This window comes from Lingula anatina, chromosome 5 (genome assembly GCF_051362555.1).
Source record: "Lingula anatina isolate TDL-2025a chromosome 5, LinAna3.0, whole genome shotgun sequence".
Lineage (NCBI taxonomy): Eukaryota > Metazoa > Brachiopoda > Lingulata > Lingulida > Lingulidae > Lingula > Lingula anatina.
This window is the reverse complement of record NC_141771.1, coordinates 20,632,212-20,645,485: the sequence shown is the minus strand read 5'-3', so window position 1 is coordinate 20,645,485 and position 13,274 is coordinate 20,632,212. Positions and strand designations below refer to the sequence as shown.

Here is a 13,274-nt window from a genome sequence, read left to right as displayed (position 1 = left end):
GGCAATTAAACAAACGTCTTGCAATTTTTTTGGTTACAATTCTTTTGGTTATATGTTTGTAAAAACAACTTTTCCAGGACTTTACCAGGACAAAGTGTGGAGGGGTAGCCATGGCATAAACCCAACTATCCCACATTGTCAAGAATAGTTCATAGGGTATTTATGTCAGATGTAACTGCCAGGGTCTTATTGTTTTTAAAAGGAAATAAGCAAAGGAAAATGTATTGACTCGTGGATATTAAAATTATAAATAAAAAATAAAAACAAAAAAGGAAATAGAATACTACACCCCTCAGTCTGCTAAGTGGTCCTAACCCAAATGTTCTATGAGATAATGCATACATTACACTTGCTTCCGAGACAGTGTTGTTTTGACAAAACCTGTTGCTAGTACCAAGGAATTCCGGTCTGATCCAGTAACTTGATTGACAGCAATTTGTAGTCATGACAACAAACTGGTCAAATAAAAATGAAAACGCGGCAAGTTCTTGACTGCGGGTACATTGTAAATTTTCACATTGTATTTCAATGGGGTGGATTAAACGTGATTAAAACTAATAAAAAGACCACAGGTAATTACAAAAACTTTTTTTCAACAGTTTTGACATAGATGAAAAAGACAATGTAAAAAAATGTTTGAAAAATGAAAGTTTCAGGAAGTTTCAGGGTGGGGGGGTATACTACAAAAGTACCGAAATCGGTACAGGGAAAGGGGGCGTCTCGATAGTCCGAAGGTTCATTGGTCCGAAGGTTCATTGGTCCGAAAAGTGGTAACATTTTCATCGATTTTTTAATCAAGGGTTCATTGGTCCGAAGGTTTTATAGTGAACATTCGGACCAATGAAGCTTCGGACTATTGAACCTTCGGACTATCGCTACGGCCCCCAGGGAAATACCAGTATTAAGGGATGTAGCCTCTACAGTTATGAGATTTTGCCATTCAGTACAATCCGACCAGCACTCCCACCTCTTTAAAATTTATCACCAGATTTACACGATTTGAGAAAACTCTCAAAAAAATAATTAATAAATAAATAAATAAGAATAACGAAAATCAAAAACTCTGGAACACTTTCGTGCATTCACCATATATAAAATTAAATATTCCAAAAACTGAAAAATGACGTAATTTTGCTATCCCTGTGGCTTAACGAAACTTACCCTTTTATCGTTGTTGGCATGATCCCTCTGTACACTTTCACACTTGCTGTACATCAGCTACTCTGGAATGTGGAAAATGAGTAGACTGGACACCGCCTGCAACTCTTTGCTGTTCCAACATCGATGTACGCCCATTTTACATAAAAATTCCTCAAACTCAAGTAGTTCACTTAAAATTTTACCAGGCTGAAACTAATATAGTGCTTTTCAAACAAATCTACATTTAAACATTAAAATTACAAGCTGTTGACAGCAGAAAGCAGACGACCTCGAGTGGCATCTAAGCAAGACAAGCCCAACACGCTTTCTCAAAACACAGCGGTGAATGTCAGTTTGCTTTTAACTTTAATAAATACTAAGTACTTTAATACATCTGTGTATAAAGATAGGCCATCAAAAAGCACAGTAAAACAATCGACTTTTTTTTAGAGCTTTGCACTCTTGAAAAGTGATCTGGGACACGAGCGACACACTAGCGGGAACACGAGCGGGAACACGCTCGGCTGTCACCTTGATTGGATAGTAAATGATTGTCGTAAAATCGCTAAATTATTTTAAAACCGGGTGCATAAACTTGAAATCCACCTAGAACAACCTTAGACTACCACATTAATTGAAAACAATACAAAAAATCCCTATCAAAAGTGGTTAAAGCCTTCAAACCGAATGTCGTAAAGTCCCCATATACTCCCATAGACATTAGTATGGAGCTTGCGGAGTCGGCCGAGGATTGCCGATTGCCGAGCGTGAGCGGGAAATATGAAACAAAGAGAGGCTGTATGAAACAAAGAGAGACAGTAGTGAGTCGCAGGAGAAAGACAGAAATCCGGCGATACTAGTACTGTAGTCTTACACCATAGTGGCATTTCTACGACATCAGAGGTAAAAGATATTATGTTTATTTAGCTAGATTACAGAGTTCATTCGTTCTGTAATTCAACTTTCAGACATTTATAAGACGAATCTGGCGGATAATAACCTCTCTCTTTTATTGAATAAACCATGAAAGATTTTATTTTGATACTCCATATATTTTCAAATAATAATGCCACCTTTCACCTTTTAATTGTTTCATTACAGAAAAGCACCTTAATATATGGTGGCAGCATATTTATAATATTACCAGTATATGGTTTATGTATTTATTTGGTTATTTATTAATTTTATGATATTTGTTTTTTTTTTTTATACTTGAAGTCGCAATTAAGTAGTTAAAATTATTAGAATCATTTAATTATATGGTAAGTCGGTAAGCAAAGATAAGGTTTATAAATAACAGTGGCTTTACTGTATTAATTTTTTTATGTATGTCATTGTCAAATTATCAAGTTTTACTGTTGTAATTTTTTACTGACACAATACATCACAAACACCGGATAACACACACACAAAAATTATATTCTTTACTGACAAGAAACAGTTTACAAAGAATTAATTTATGTAACTTATCTAAAAGATAAGGCAAATGATCTTGTGATAAATTTAATGAGTTTATTACCTATAGTTGCCAATAGAGTGCACTTCCCACTGCATATTTTTTATCTACTTATCAGAATCATGTCACTGTGAGCACTCCTGGTACTGAACTGCCAATATTTACCAAAGCAATGGTAGCACACGTAAACCACTGCATTAAAAATGTTCCCAAATATGAGTTTGTAGCATCATAGGATAAATTTCTCAAACTGATAACTGCTGAGTAAAATAAAGCATTGCCAAGAATTATTTTCAAAAGAGGCACCAAAACAATCATTTCAAGTTGAAAACACAACTTTGAAAGATGTTATTATGACAAAAGGATAATGTTGAGGATTTATGATTTATTTATTTATTTTTTTTTTTTTTGTGCTACTGGTTATTTGCATGACATGAGGTGTACTTATTTTGAAAGACATTTTATTTTGGTGTGAAACATTGTCTAGAAGAAAGAGAAATCCTAAATTACACATACTAATGAAAATTCACCATTTTACAATTTCTGCATTATTAGGCTTCTTAAGGATTTGTGGATGATGAACAACAATCTCACCACAGGCATATCAACACTTCTAAAATTCTGCACTGACCATACTGGTACAAGTAAAGGCACAGACAGAAAGTAAGTACTATACAGCATTATAAATATTAGCAAGAAAATTTATACTTTGGCACTCCCATATAAAAGTTATATTAATATTTTTATATGTACTATCACATGAACAATCTAGGTGTAGTTAACTATTAGTTCATTCAGCAAATCGAGCCCAATCATGGAATGCAAGAGCGCTTGAATGTTTTTCTTTGCAATTCAGTACCAGTACATATTTTAATATGGATTTTTAAGGAGTGCCAATGCATACATTTTTGTGCCAATATATATATTGGTTAATTGTTGATCAGCTTTAGGTTCTTTGTGTAACACAACTTGGCCAGATCTTTGTAAACTAAGCTTTTAGACAAAACTGACTTAATTTTTTTTTATTACAGAATTGTGCCACAGTTTCACATAAAATATAATATTGATTTATCTTAACTGTAAGTCACTCAAAATTTACTGGCTTACTAAGTGTTTTGCAAAGAAACTAACATATTGGTTTTGAATGCTATTGATTGCAATGTACACTCACATGTTTGAAGAACTCTAAAATAACACGTGGAAAATTTTGCCGGATATGATGGCCCATCATTATATTTATTGTATTGAATTGTATTGTATTGTATTGTATTGTATTGTATTGTATTGTATATTGGCATCTTTCAAAAGTAAATGGTTGTTTATTGACAATGAAGTGAATTAAAAAAAGGTTTTTAACCATACGGTAATAGATTCATATGATTTGTATTGTAATGGATCAAATCAAAGCATGATCAGATTTTGGCTAGTTGAATTGAACAGGAATTTAGTATTCCTGGGGGTGGGGCTGCTCCTAGGGATGGTTGATTTTAAGTTTTTTTGCATTGTAATATACTACCTTTTCTTAGACTATTAAAATTACAGAATTGGAATTTTGGAAATTGATCAACCTTTTATCAGAATAAGGCATAAGCCTTTTGGAATTTTAGTATATCTAGGGTTGAGGTTGCCCCTGGGGGTGGATGATTAAATTTCCACATGACTTGGCTCTCCTTGTACATTCCAACTTCTGACACTCAGTCTCTCTGAAACAAATTGATTTTCTCCCATTAGTTTGGTCTTTTGTAAGGCAAAATTATGTTCTGAACATACCTTTGTTTTGCCTCATCCATTGTCAGTAAGCTGTCATTTACAACTGAAAGAAAATGTGAGCTGTCATATCTTGCAAAATGTTTCACCTTTTTTTTGAAGTGATGGGTTTAGATTGCAACTGACGACATATGATTAACAAATTGACAATAATGTCATCACTCAATATAGTTGGGCTGTCCCTAGGGGTGGTTGTTTCTGAATTCTTTTCTCATTGTAACTTCCTCTATCTCCTCCTAGATCATTAGACATAGGAAGTTGAAACTTTGGTGATTGGAAGACATTTCAGGAGTGTGTGGGGCTATTTCTGAGTTTTAGTGCAACAGGGGGTTGGACTGCACCTGGGGGTGGTTGATTAATTCTGAGTTCTTATCACATTATGATTTGTCCTATCTCCCCCTAGACCTAGACCTAGAGTTAGGAAGTTGAAAGTTTGGTGATGGGTAAAGCTGTTGTAAGGGATGTACATAGGCATTGCAGAAATTAAGTGCAACAGCTCCCTGGGGGGAGGGAGGGTGCTAGATCCTGAATATTTTTCATATTGTACTTTCCGCTGTAGACCATTAGACATAGGAGGTTGAAACTTTGGTGATTGGTTGAACTGTCTCCAGGGATGTGCATGGGCATTTTGGAATTTTAGTACAACAAACAGGGGGTTGGGCTGCCCCTGGGGGGGGGGGGTGTTTGAATCTAAATTTGTTTTACTTTCTATTTTCTGTCAACTCCTTATATCAATTGAGTTGAATAGTTGAATTTTTGATGATTGGTTGAACTATTTGCAGGGATGGGCATTGGCGCTTCAGAATTTAATCATGCCTGGGGGTTGGACTGTCTTGGGGGGGTGGGGGTTGATTCTAAATTTTAATGACTGTTATTTTTGCTATCTACTAAAACATTAGACTTTGGAGGTTGAAATGTTGGTGAAGGTAAATCTGTCAAGGATATGTATGGGCATTTCAGAATAGGGTCGGACTGCCCCTGGGGGGTGGTTGATTATAAATTCTACTCACATGGAACTTCCACTATCTCCTCCCAGACCATAAGAGTTAAGTAGTTAAAACTTTAGTGATTCATAGATCTGTCTACTGGGATGGGTACAGTCATTTTGGAATTTTAGTGCATTAGGGGTTTGGGCTGTCCCCGGGGGGTTTCTGAATCTGAATTATTTTTACTCTGCATTTTCTGTGAACTCTTCCTAGATCAATTGAGTTGGGAAGTTGAATTTTTGGTAATTGGTTGAAAAATCTTCAGGGATGTGCATATTGGTGGTCCAGAATATTATCATGCCTGGGTGCTGGAGTGCCCCTGGGGGGTTGGTTTATTTTAAATTATTTTCATAGTGTAATTTCTGCAATCTCCCAGACCGTTGGACTTATGGGAAGTTTAAACATTGGTGATGGTAAAGCTGTTGTCAGGGATGTGTATGGGCATTTAGGAATTTTAGTACAAAGGGGGTGGACTGTCCCAGGGGGTGTGACTGATTTTAAATACTTCTCATAGTGTAATATCTGCTATCTCCTCCTAGATTATTAGACATAGGAAGTTGAAACTTTGGTAATTAGTAAAGCTGTTGTCAGGGATGTGCATGGGCGTTTCGAAATTTTAGTACAACAAACAGGGGGTTGGGTTGCCCCTGGGGGGGTGTTTGAATCTAAATTTGCTTTACTTTTTATTTTCTGTCAACTCCCTTATATCAATTGAGTTGAATAGTTGAAGTTTTGATGATTGGTTGAACTTTTTGCAGGGATGGGCATTGGCACTTCAGAATTTAATCATGCCTGGGGGTTGGACTGCCTTGGGGGTGGGGGGTTGGGGAGAGGGTTTGTTAATTCTAAATTTTAATGACTGTTATTTTTGCTATCTACTTAAACATTAGACTTTGGAGGTTGAAATGTTGGTGAAGGTAAATCTGTCAAGGATATGTATGGGCATTTCAGAATAGGGTCGGACTGCCCCTGGGGGGTGGTTGATTATAAATTCTACTCACATGGAACTTCCACTATCTCCTCCCAGACCATAAGAGTTAAGTAGTTAAAACTTTAGTGATTCATAGATCTGTCTACTGGGATGGGTACAGTCATTTTGGAATTTTAGTGCATTAGGGGTTTGGGCTGTCCCTGGGGGGTTTCTGAATCTGAATTATTTTTACTCTGTATTTTCTGTGAACTCTTCCTAGATCAATTGAGTTGGGAAGTTGAATTTTTGGTAATTGGTTGAAAAATCTTCAGGGATGTGCATATTGGTGGTCCAGAATATTATCATGCCTGGGGGCTGGAGTGCCCCTGGGGGGTTGGTTTATTTTAAATTATTTTCATAGTGTAATTTCTGCAATCTCCCAGACCGTTGGACTTATGGGAAGTTTAAACATTGGTGATGGTAAAGCTGTTGTCAGGGATGTGTATGGGCATTTAGGAATTTTAGTACAAAGGGGGTGGACTGTCCCAGGGGGTGTGACTGATTTTAAATACTTCTCATAGTGTAATATCTGCTATCTCCTCCTAGATTATTAGACATAGGAAGTTAATTGAAACTTTGGTAATTAGTAAAGCTGTTGTCAGGGATGTGCATGGGCATTTCGAAATTTTAGTACAACAAACAGGGGGTTGGGCTGCCCCTGGGGGGGGGGTGTTTGAATCTAAATTTGCTTTACTTTTTATTTTCTGTCAACTCCCTTATATCAATTGAGTTGAATAGTTGAATTTTTGATGATTGGTTGAACTTTTTGCAGGGATGGGCATTGGCACTTCAGAATTTAATCATGCCTGGGGGTTGGACTGCCTTGGGGGTGGGGGGTTGGGGAGAGGGTTTGTTAATTCTAAATTTTAATGACTGTTATTTTTGCTATCTACTAAAACATTAGACTTTGGAGGTTGAAATGTTGGTGAAGGTAAATCTGTCAAGGATATGTATGGGCATTTCAGAATAGGGTCGGTCTGCCCCTGGGGGGTGGTTGATTATAAATTCTTCTCACATTGGAACTTCCACTATCTCCTCCCAGACCATAAGAGTTAAGTAGTTGAAACTTTAGTGATTCATAGATCTGTCTACTGGGATGGGTACAGGCATTTTGGAATTTTAGTGCATTAGGGGTTTGGGATGTCCCTGGGGGGTTTCTGAATCTGAATTATTTTTACTCTGTATTTTCTGTGAACTCTTCCTAGATCAATTGAGTTGGGAAGTTGAATTTTTGGTAATTGGTTGAAAAATCTTCAGGGATGTGCATATTGGTGGTCCAGAATATTATCATGCCTGGGGGCTGGAGTGTCCCTGGGGGATTGGTTTATTTTAAATTATTTTCATAGTGTAATTTCTGCAATCTCCCAGACCGTTGGACTTATGGGAAGTTTAAACATTGGTGATGGTAAAGCTGTTGTCAGGGATGTGTATGGGCATTTAGGAATTTTAGTACAAAGGGGGTGGACTGTCCCAGGGGGTGTGACTGATTTTAAATACTTCTCATAGTGTAATATCTGCTATCTCCTCCTAGATTATTAGACATAGGAAGTTGAAACTTTGGTAATTAGTAAAGCTGTTGTCAGGGATGTGCATGGGCATTTAGAAATTTTAGTACAACAAACAGGGGGTTGGGCTGCCCCTGGGGGGGGTGTTTGAATCTAAATTTGCTTTACTTTTTATTTTCTGTCAACTCCCTTATATCAATTGAGTTGAATAGTTGAATTTTTGATGATTGGTTGAACTTTTTGCAGGGATGGGCATTGGCACTTCAGAATTTAATCATGCCTGGGGGTTGGACTGCCTTGGGGGTGGGGGGTTGGGGAGAGGGTTTGTTAATTCTAAATTTTAATGACTGTTATTTTTGCTATCTACTAAAACACTAGACTTTGGAGGTTGAAATGTTGGTGAAGGTAAATCTGTCAAGGATATGTATGGGCATTTCAGAATAGGGTCGGACTGCCCCTGGGGGGTGGTTGATTATAAATTCTTCTCACATTGGAACTTCCACTCTCTCCTCCCAGACCATAAGAGTTAAGTAGTTGAAACTTTAGTGATTCATAGATCTGTCTACTGGGATGGGTACAGTCATTTTGGAATTTTAGTGCATTAGGGGTTTGGGCTGTCCCTGGGGGGTTTCTGAATCTGAATTATTTTTACTCTGTATTTTCTGTGAACTCTTCCTAGATCAATTGAGTTGGGAAGTTGAATTTTTGGTAATTGGTTGAAAAATCTTCAGGGATGTGCATATTGGTGGTCCAGAATATTATCATGCCTGGGGGCTGGAGTGTCCCTGGGGGATTGGTTTATTTTAAATTATTTTCATAGTGTAATTTCTGCAATCTCCCAGACCGTTGGACTTATGGGAAGTTTAAACATTGGTGATGGTAAAGCTGTTGTCAGGGATGTGTATGGGCATTTAGGAATTTTAGTACAAAGGGGGTGGACTGTCCCAGGGGGTGTGACTGATTTTAAATACTTCTAATAGTGTAATATCTGCTATCTCCTCCTAGGTTATTAGACATAGGAAGTTGAAACTTTGGTAATTAGTAAAGCTGTTGTCAGGGATGTGCATGGGCATTTCGAAATTTTTGTACAACAAACAGGGGGTTGGGCTGCCCCTGGGGGGGGTGTTTGAATCTAAATTTGCTTTACTTTTTATCTTCTGTCAACTCCCTTATATCAATTGAGTTGAATAGTTGAATTTTTGATGATTGGTTGAACTTTTTGCAGGGATGGGCATTGGCACTTCAGAATTTAATCATGCCTGGGGGTTGGACTGCCTTGGGGGTGGGGGGTTGGGGAGAGGGTTTGTTAATTCTAAATTTTAATGACTGTTATTTTTGCTATCTACTAAAACATTAGACTTTGGAGGTTGAAATGTTGGTGAAGGTAAATCTGTCAAGGATATGTATGGGCATTTCAGAATAGGGTCGGACTGCCCCTGGGGGGTGGTTGATTATAAATTCTTCTCACATTGGAACTTCCACTCTCTCCTCCCAGACCATAAGAGTTAAGTAGTTGAAACTTTAGTGATTCATAGATCTGTCTACTGGGATGGGTAAAGGCATTTTGGAATTTTAGTGCATAAGGGGTTTGGGATGTCCCTGGGGGGTTTCTGAATCTGAATTATTTTTACTTTGTATTTTCTGTGAACTCTTCCTAGATCAATTGAGTTGGAAAGTTGAATTTTTGGTGATTGGTTGAAAAATCTTCAGGGATGTGCATATTTGTGGTCCAGAATTCTATCATACCTGGGGGCTGGAGTGTCCCTGGGGGGGGGGGGTTGGTTTATTTAAAATTATTTTTACAGTGTAATTTCTGCTATCTCCTAGATCGTTGGACTTATGGGAAGTTTAAACATTGGTGATGGTAAAGCTGTTGTCAGGGATGTGTAGGGGCATTTTGGAATTTTAGTACAAAGGGGTTGGACTGTCCCTGGGGGTGTGGTTGATTCTAAATACTTTTCATAGTGTAATATCTGCTATCTCCTCCTAGGTTATTAGACACAGGAAGTTGAAACTTTGGTAATTGGTAAAGCTGTTGTCAGGGATGTGCATGGGTGTTTTGGAAATTTAGTACAACAAACAGGGGGTTGGGCTGCCCCGGGGGGGGGGGGGGTGTTTGAATCTAAATTTGTTTTACTTTCTATTTTCTGTTAACTCCTTATATCAATTGAATTGAATCTTTTCATCTTTGATAAGTGGGGAAGTTGGGGGATATGTGATGGCTACCCATCAACACCATCATGTTTATTTATTTATTTAAAACAAGTATAAAACAATTTTTTTTACCCAATATTAACGGATTGACTTTGTCATTCATTTTTTCCATATAAGTTTTGCTACTTTATATTTGATCTACATGTGAGTGTCCATGATGGGTGCTGCACTAGTGGCAATAATTAAAGGGATAATAACTGTTTTGGCCAAAAAATTAATTTTCCTGGAGTAAACAACAATTTTCCTATACTAACCAAAGGTTAACGAATCCAGAGGGGGTGACAGGTTGTCATACCTGTCACAACCTCATTCCCTGATGAAATCTGACTGCAAGCAGATGAAATATTGGATGGTAAGATCAAACTAATATAAATAGCTATAGACAAAAGAATCTTCACAAGTCTATTACGATAACATAGCTAATGAAACTGTTCTACACAGAATATATTATATTTCTAAGAGTTGTTTACCATGTTTTTATTGTGAAATATAGATCTCATATGAAGAGTTATTATCCCTTTAAGTGCCTTAAAGTTTTGAGAAGACATTGCGAAGACTTGTTTAGTTAACAACTACCTGCCTCTTTTACGTTGTATTCTTTAGATGTGTGACAATTTTAAATTGACTCAAGAATCCTCTGCTGAACAAGACCAGAAAAAAGACTATTTTATCAAAAATAGGGGCTATGCTTCGGAAAATGTCTTCTTATTTATTATAATCACATTAATTCAAAATATATTGAATTCATCACTACCTGTGATCATTTTTGATAATGATTTTTGTATTTTATATTGAATTGATATTTTATTGTACCACCAGTATGAGTACTGGGGGTACCACAGTGTTGTCTTTAAACTGCCATGATTATGTTGACATTACAGAAAGACAGATTGTATTACTTGTGGACAGATTAGGTGAGACGGACCTTAAGGGACCCTTTAGACCCACCAATTGCGATAGGTGCGACGTCATCCATGATTTTTAAAGTACTTTTCAAGGGACTAGAACCAATTTTGGGGGGTCAATTTTCCGATCGCGTTAGTTGAGACGGAACATAAGGGACCCTTAAGACCCACCGATTGCGATAGTTGTGACGGAGTCCATGATTTTTAAAGTACTTTTAAAGGGACTAGAGCCAATTTGGAGGGGGTCGACTTTACGATTGCGTTAGTTGAGACGGACCTTAAGGGACCCTTAAGACCCACCGATTGCGATAGTTGCGACGGAGTCCATGATTTTTAAAGTACTTTTAAAGGGACTAGAGCCAATTGGGAGGGGGTCGACTTTCCGATTGTGTTAGTTGAGGCGGACCTTAAGGGACCCTTAAGACGCACCGATTGCGATAGTTGCGACGGAGTCCATGATTTTTAAAGTACTTTTAAAGGCACAAGAGACAATTTTGAGTGGGTCGACTTTCCTATTGCGATATTTGAGACAGACACCCACCGATTGTGATAGTTGCGAAGGAGTCCATGATTTTTAAAGTACTTTTAAAGGCACAAGAGACAATTTTGAGTGGGTCGACTTTCCTATTGCGATATTTGAGACAGACACCCACCGATTGTGATAGTTGCGAAGGAGTCCATGATTTTTAAAGTACTTTTAAATGGACTAAAGGCAATTTGGAGGGGGTTGACTTTCCGATGGCGTTAGTTGAGACGGTCACCCACCGATTGCGATAGTTGCGAGGGAGTCCATGATTTTTGAAGTACTTTTAAAGGGACTGGAGCCATTTTGGAGGGAGTCGACTTTCCGATTGCGTTTGTTGAGACGGACCTTAACGGACCCTTAAGACCCACCGATTGCGATAGTTGCGACGGAGTCCATGATTTTTAAAGTACTTTTAAAGGGACTGGAGCCAATTTGGAGGGGGTCGACTTTCCGATTGCGTTAGTTGAGACGGACCTTAACGGACCCTTAAGACCCACCGATTGCGATAGTTGCGACGGAGTCCATGATTTTTAAAGTACTTTTAAAGGGACTAGAGCCAATTTGGAGGGGGTCAACTTTCCGATTGCGTTAGTTGAGACGGACCTTAACAGACCCTTAAGACTCACCGATTGCAATAATTGCGACAGAGTCCATGATTTTTAAAGTACTTTTAAAGGGACTAGAGCCAATTTTGAGGGGGTCGACCTTCCGATTGCGTTAGTTGAGACGGACCTTAACGGACCCTTAAGACCCACCAATTGCGATAGTTGCGACGGAGTCCATGATTTTTAAAGTTCTTTTAAAGGGAATAGAGCCAATTTGGAGGGGGTCGACTTTCCGATTGCGTTAGTTGAGACGGACCTTAAGGGACACTTAAGGATTTCGATAGTTGTGACGGATTCCATGATTTTAAAAGTACTTTTAAAGGGACTAGAGCCAATTTTGAGGGGTCGACTTTCCGATTGCGTTAGTTGAGACGGACCTTTACGAACCCTTAAGACCCACCGATTGCGATAGTTGCGACGGAGTCCATGATTTTTAAAGTACTTTTAAAGGGACTAGAGCCAATTTTGAGGGGGTCGACTTTCCGATTGCGTTAGTTGATATGGACCTTAACGGACCCTTAAGACCCACCGATTGCGATAGTTGCGACGGAGTCCATGATTTTTAAAGTACTTTTAAAGGGACTAGAGCCAATTTGGAGGGGGTCAACTTTCCGAATGCGTTAGTTGAGACGGACCTTAACAGACCCTTAAGACTCACCGATTGCGATACTTGCGACGGAGTCCATGATTTTTAAAGTTCTTTTAAAGGGAATAGAGCCAATTTTGAGGGGGTCGACTTTCCAATTGCGTTAGTTGAGACGGACCTTAACGGACCCTTAAGACTCACCGATTGCGATAGTTGCGACGGAGTCCATGATTTTTAAAGTACTTTTAAAGGGACTAGAGCCAATTTTGAGGGGGTCGACTTTCCGATTGCGTTAGTTGAGACGGACCTTAACGGACCCTTAAGACCCACCGATTGCGATGGTTGCGACGGAGTCCATGATTTTTAAAGTACTTGTAAAGGGACTAGAGCCAATTTTGAGGGGGTCGACTTTCCGATTGCGTTAGTTGAGACAGACCTTAACGGACCCTTAAGACCCACCGATTGCGATGGTTGCGACGGAGTCCATGATTTTTTAAAGTACTTTTAAAGGGACTAGAGTCAATTTTGAGGGGGTCGACTTTCCGATTGCATTAGTTGAGACGGACCTTAACGGACCCTTAAGACTCACCGATTGCGATAGTTGCGACGGAGTC

The 13,274-nt window shown here is 38.5% G+C and overlaps 1 long non-coding RNA gene across 2 annotated transcripts; it reads left to right on the top strand.

Annotated features, from left to right (window-relative positions):
* Positions 1-1,901: 1,901 nt before the first annotated feature.
* On the top strand, positions 1,902-13,134 carry LOC147761861 (uncharacterized). Of its 2 annotated transcripts, none has more exons than XR_015334793.1 (3): positions 1,902-2,043; positions 3,152-3,259; positions 11,165-13,134. It is a non-coding gene; the product is annotated as an uncharacterized LOC147761861 (long non-coding RNA). The 2 variants fall into 2 exon arrangements; XR_015334792.1 differs by having other exon boundaries at positions 10,920-13,134.
* Positions 13,135-13,274: the final 140 nt, after the last annotated feature.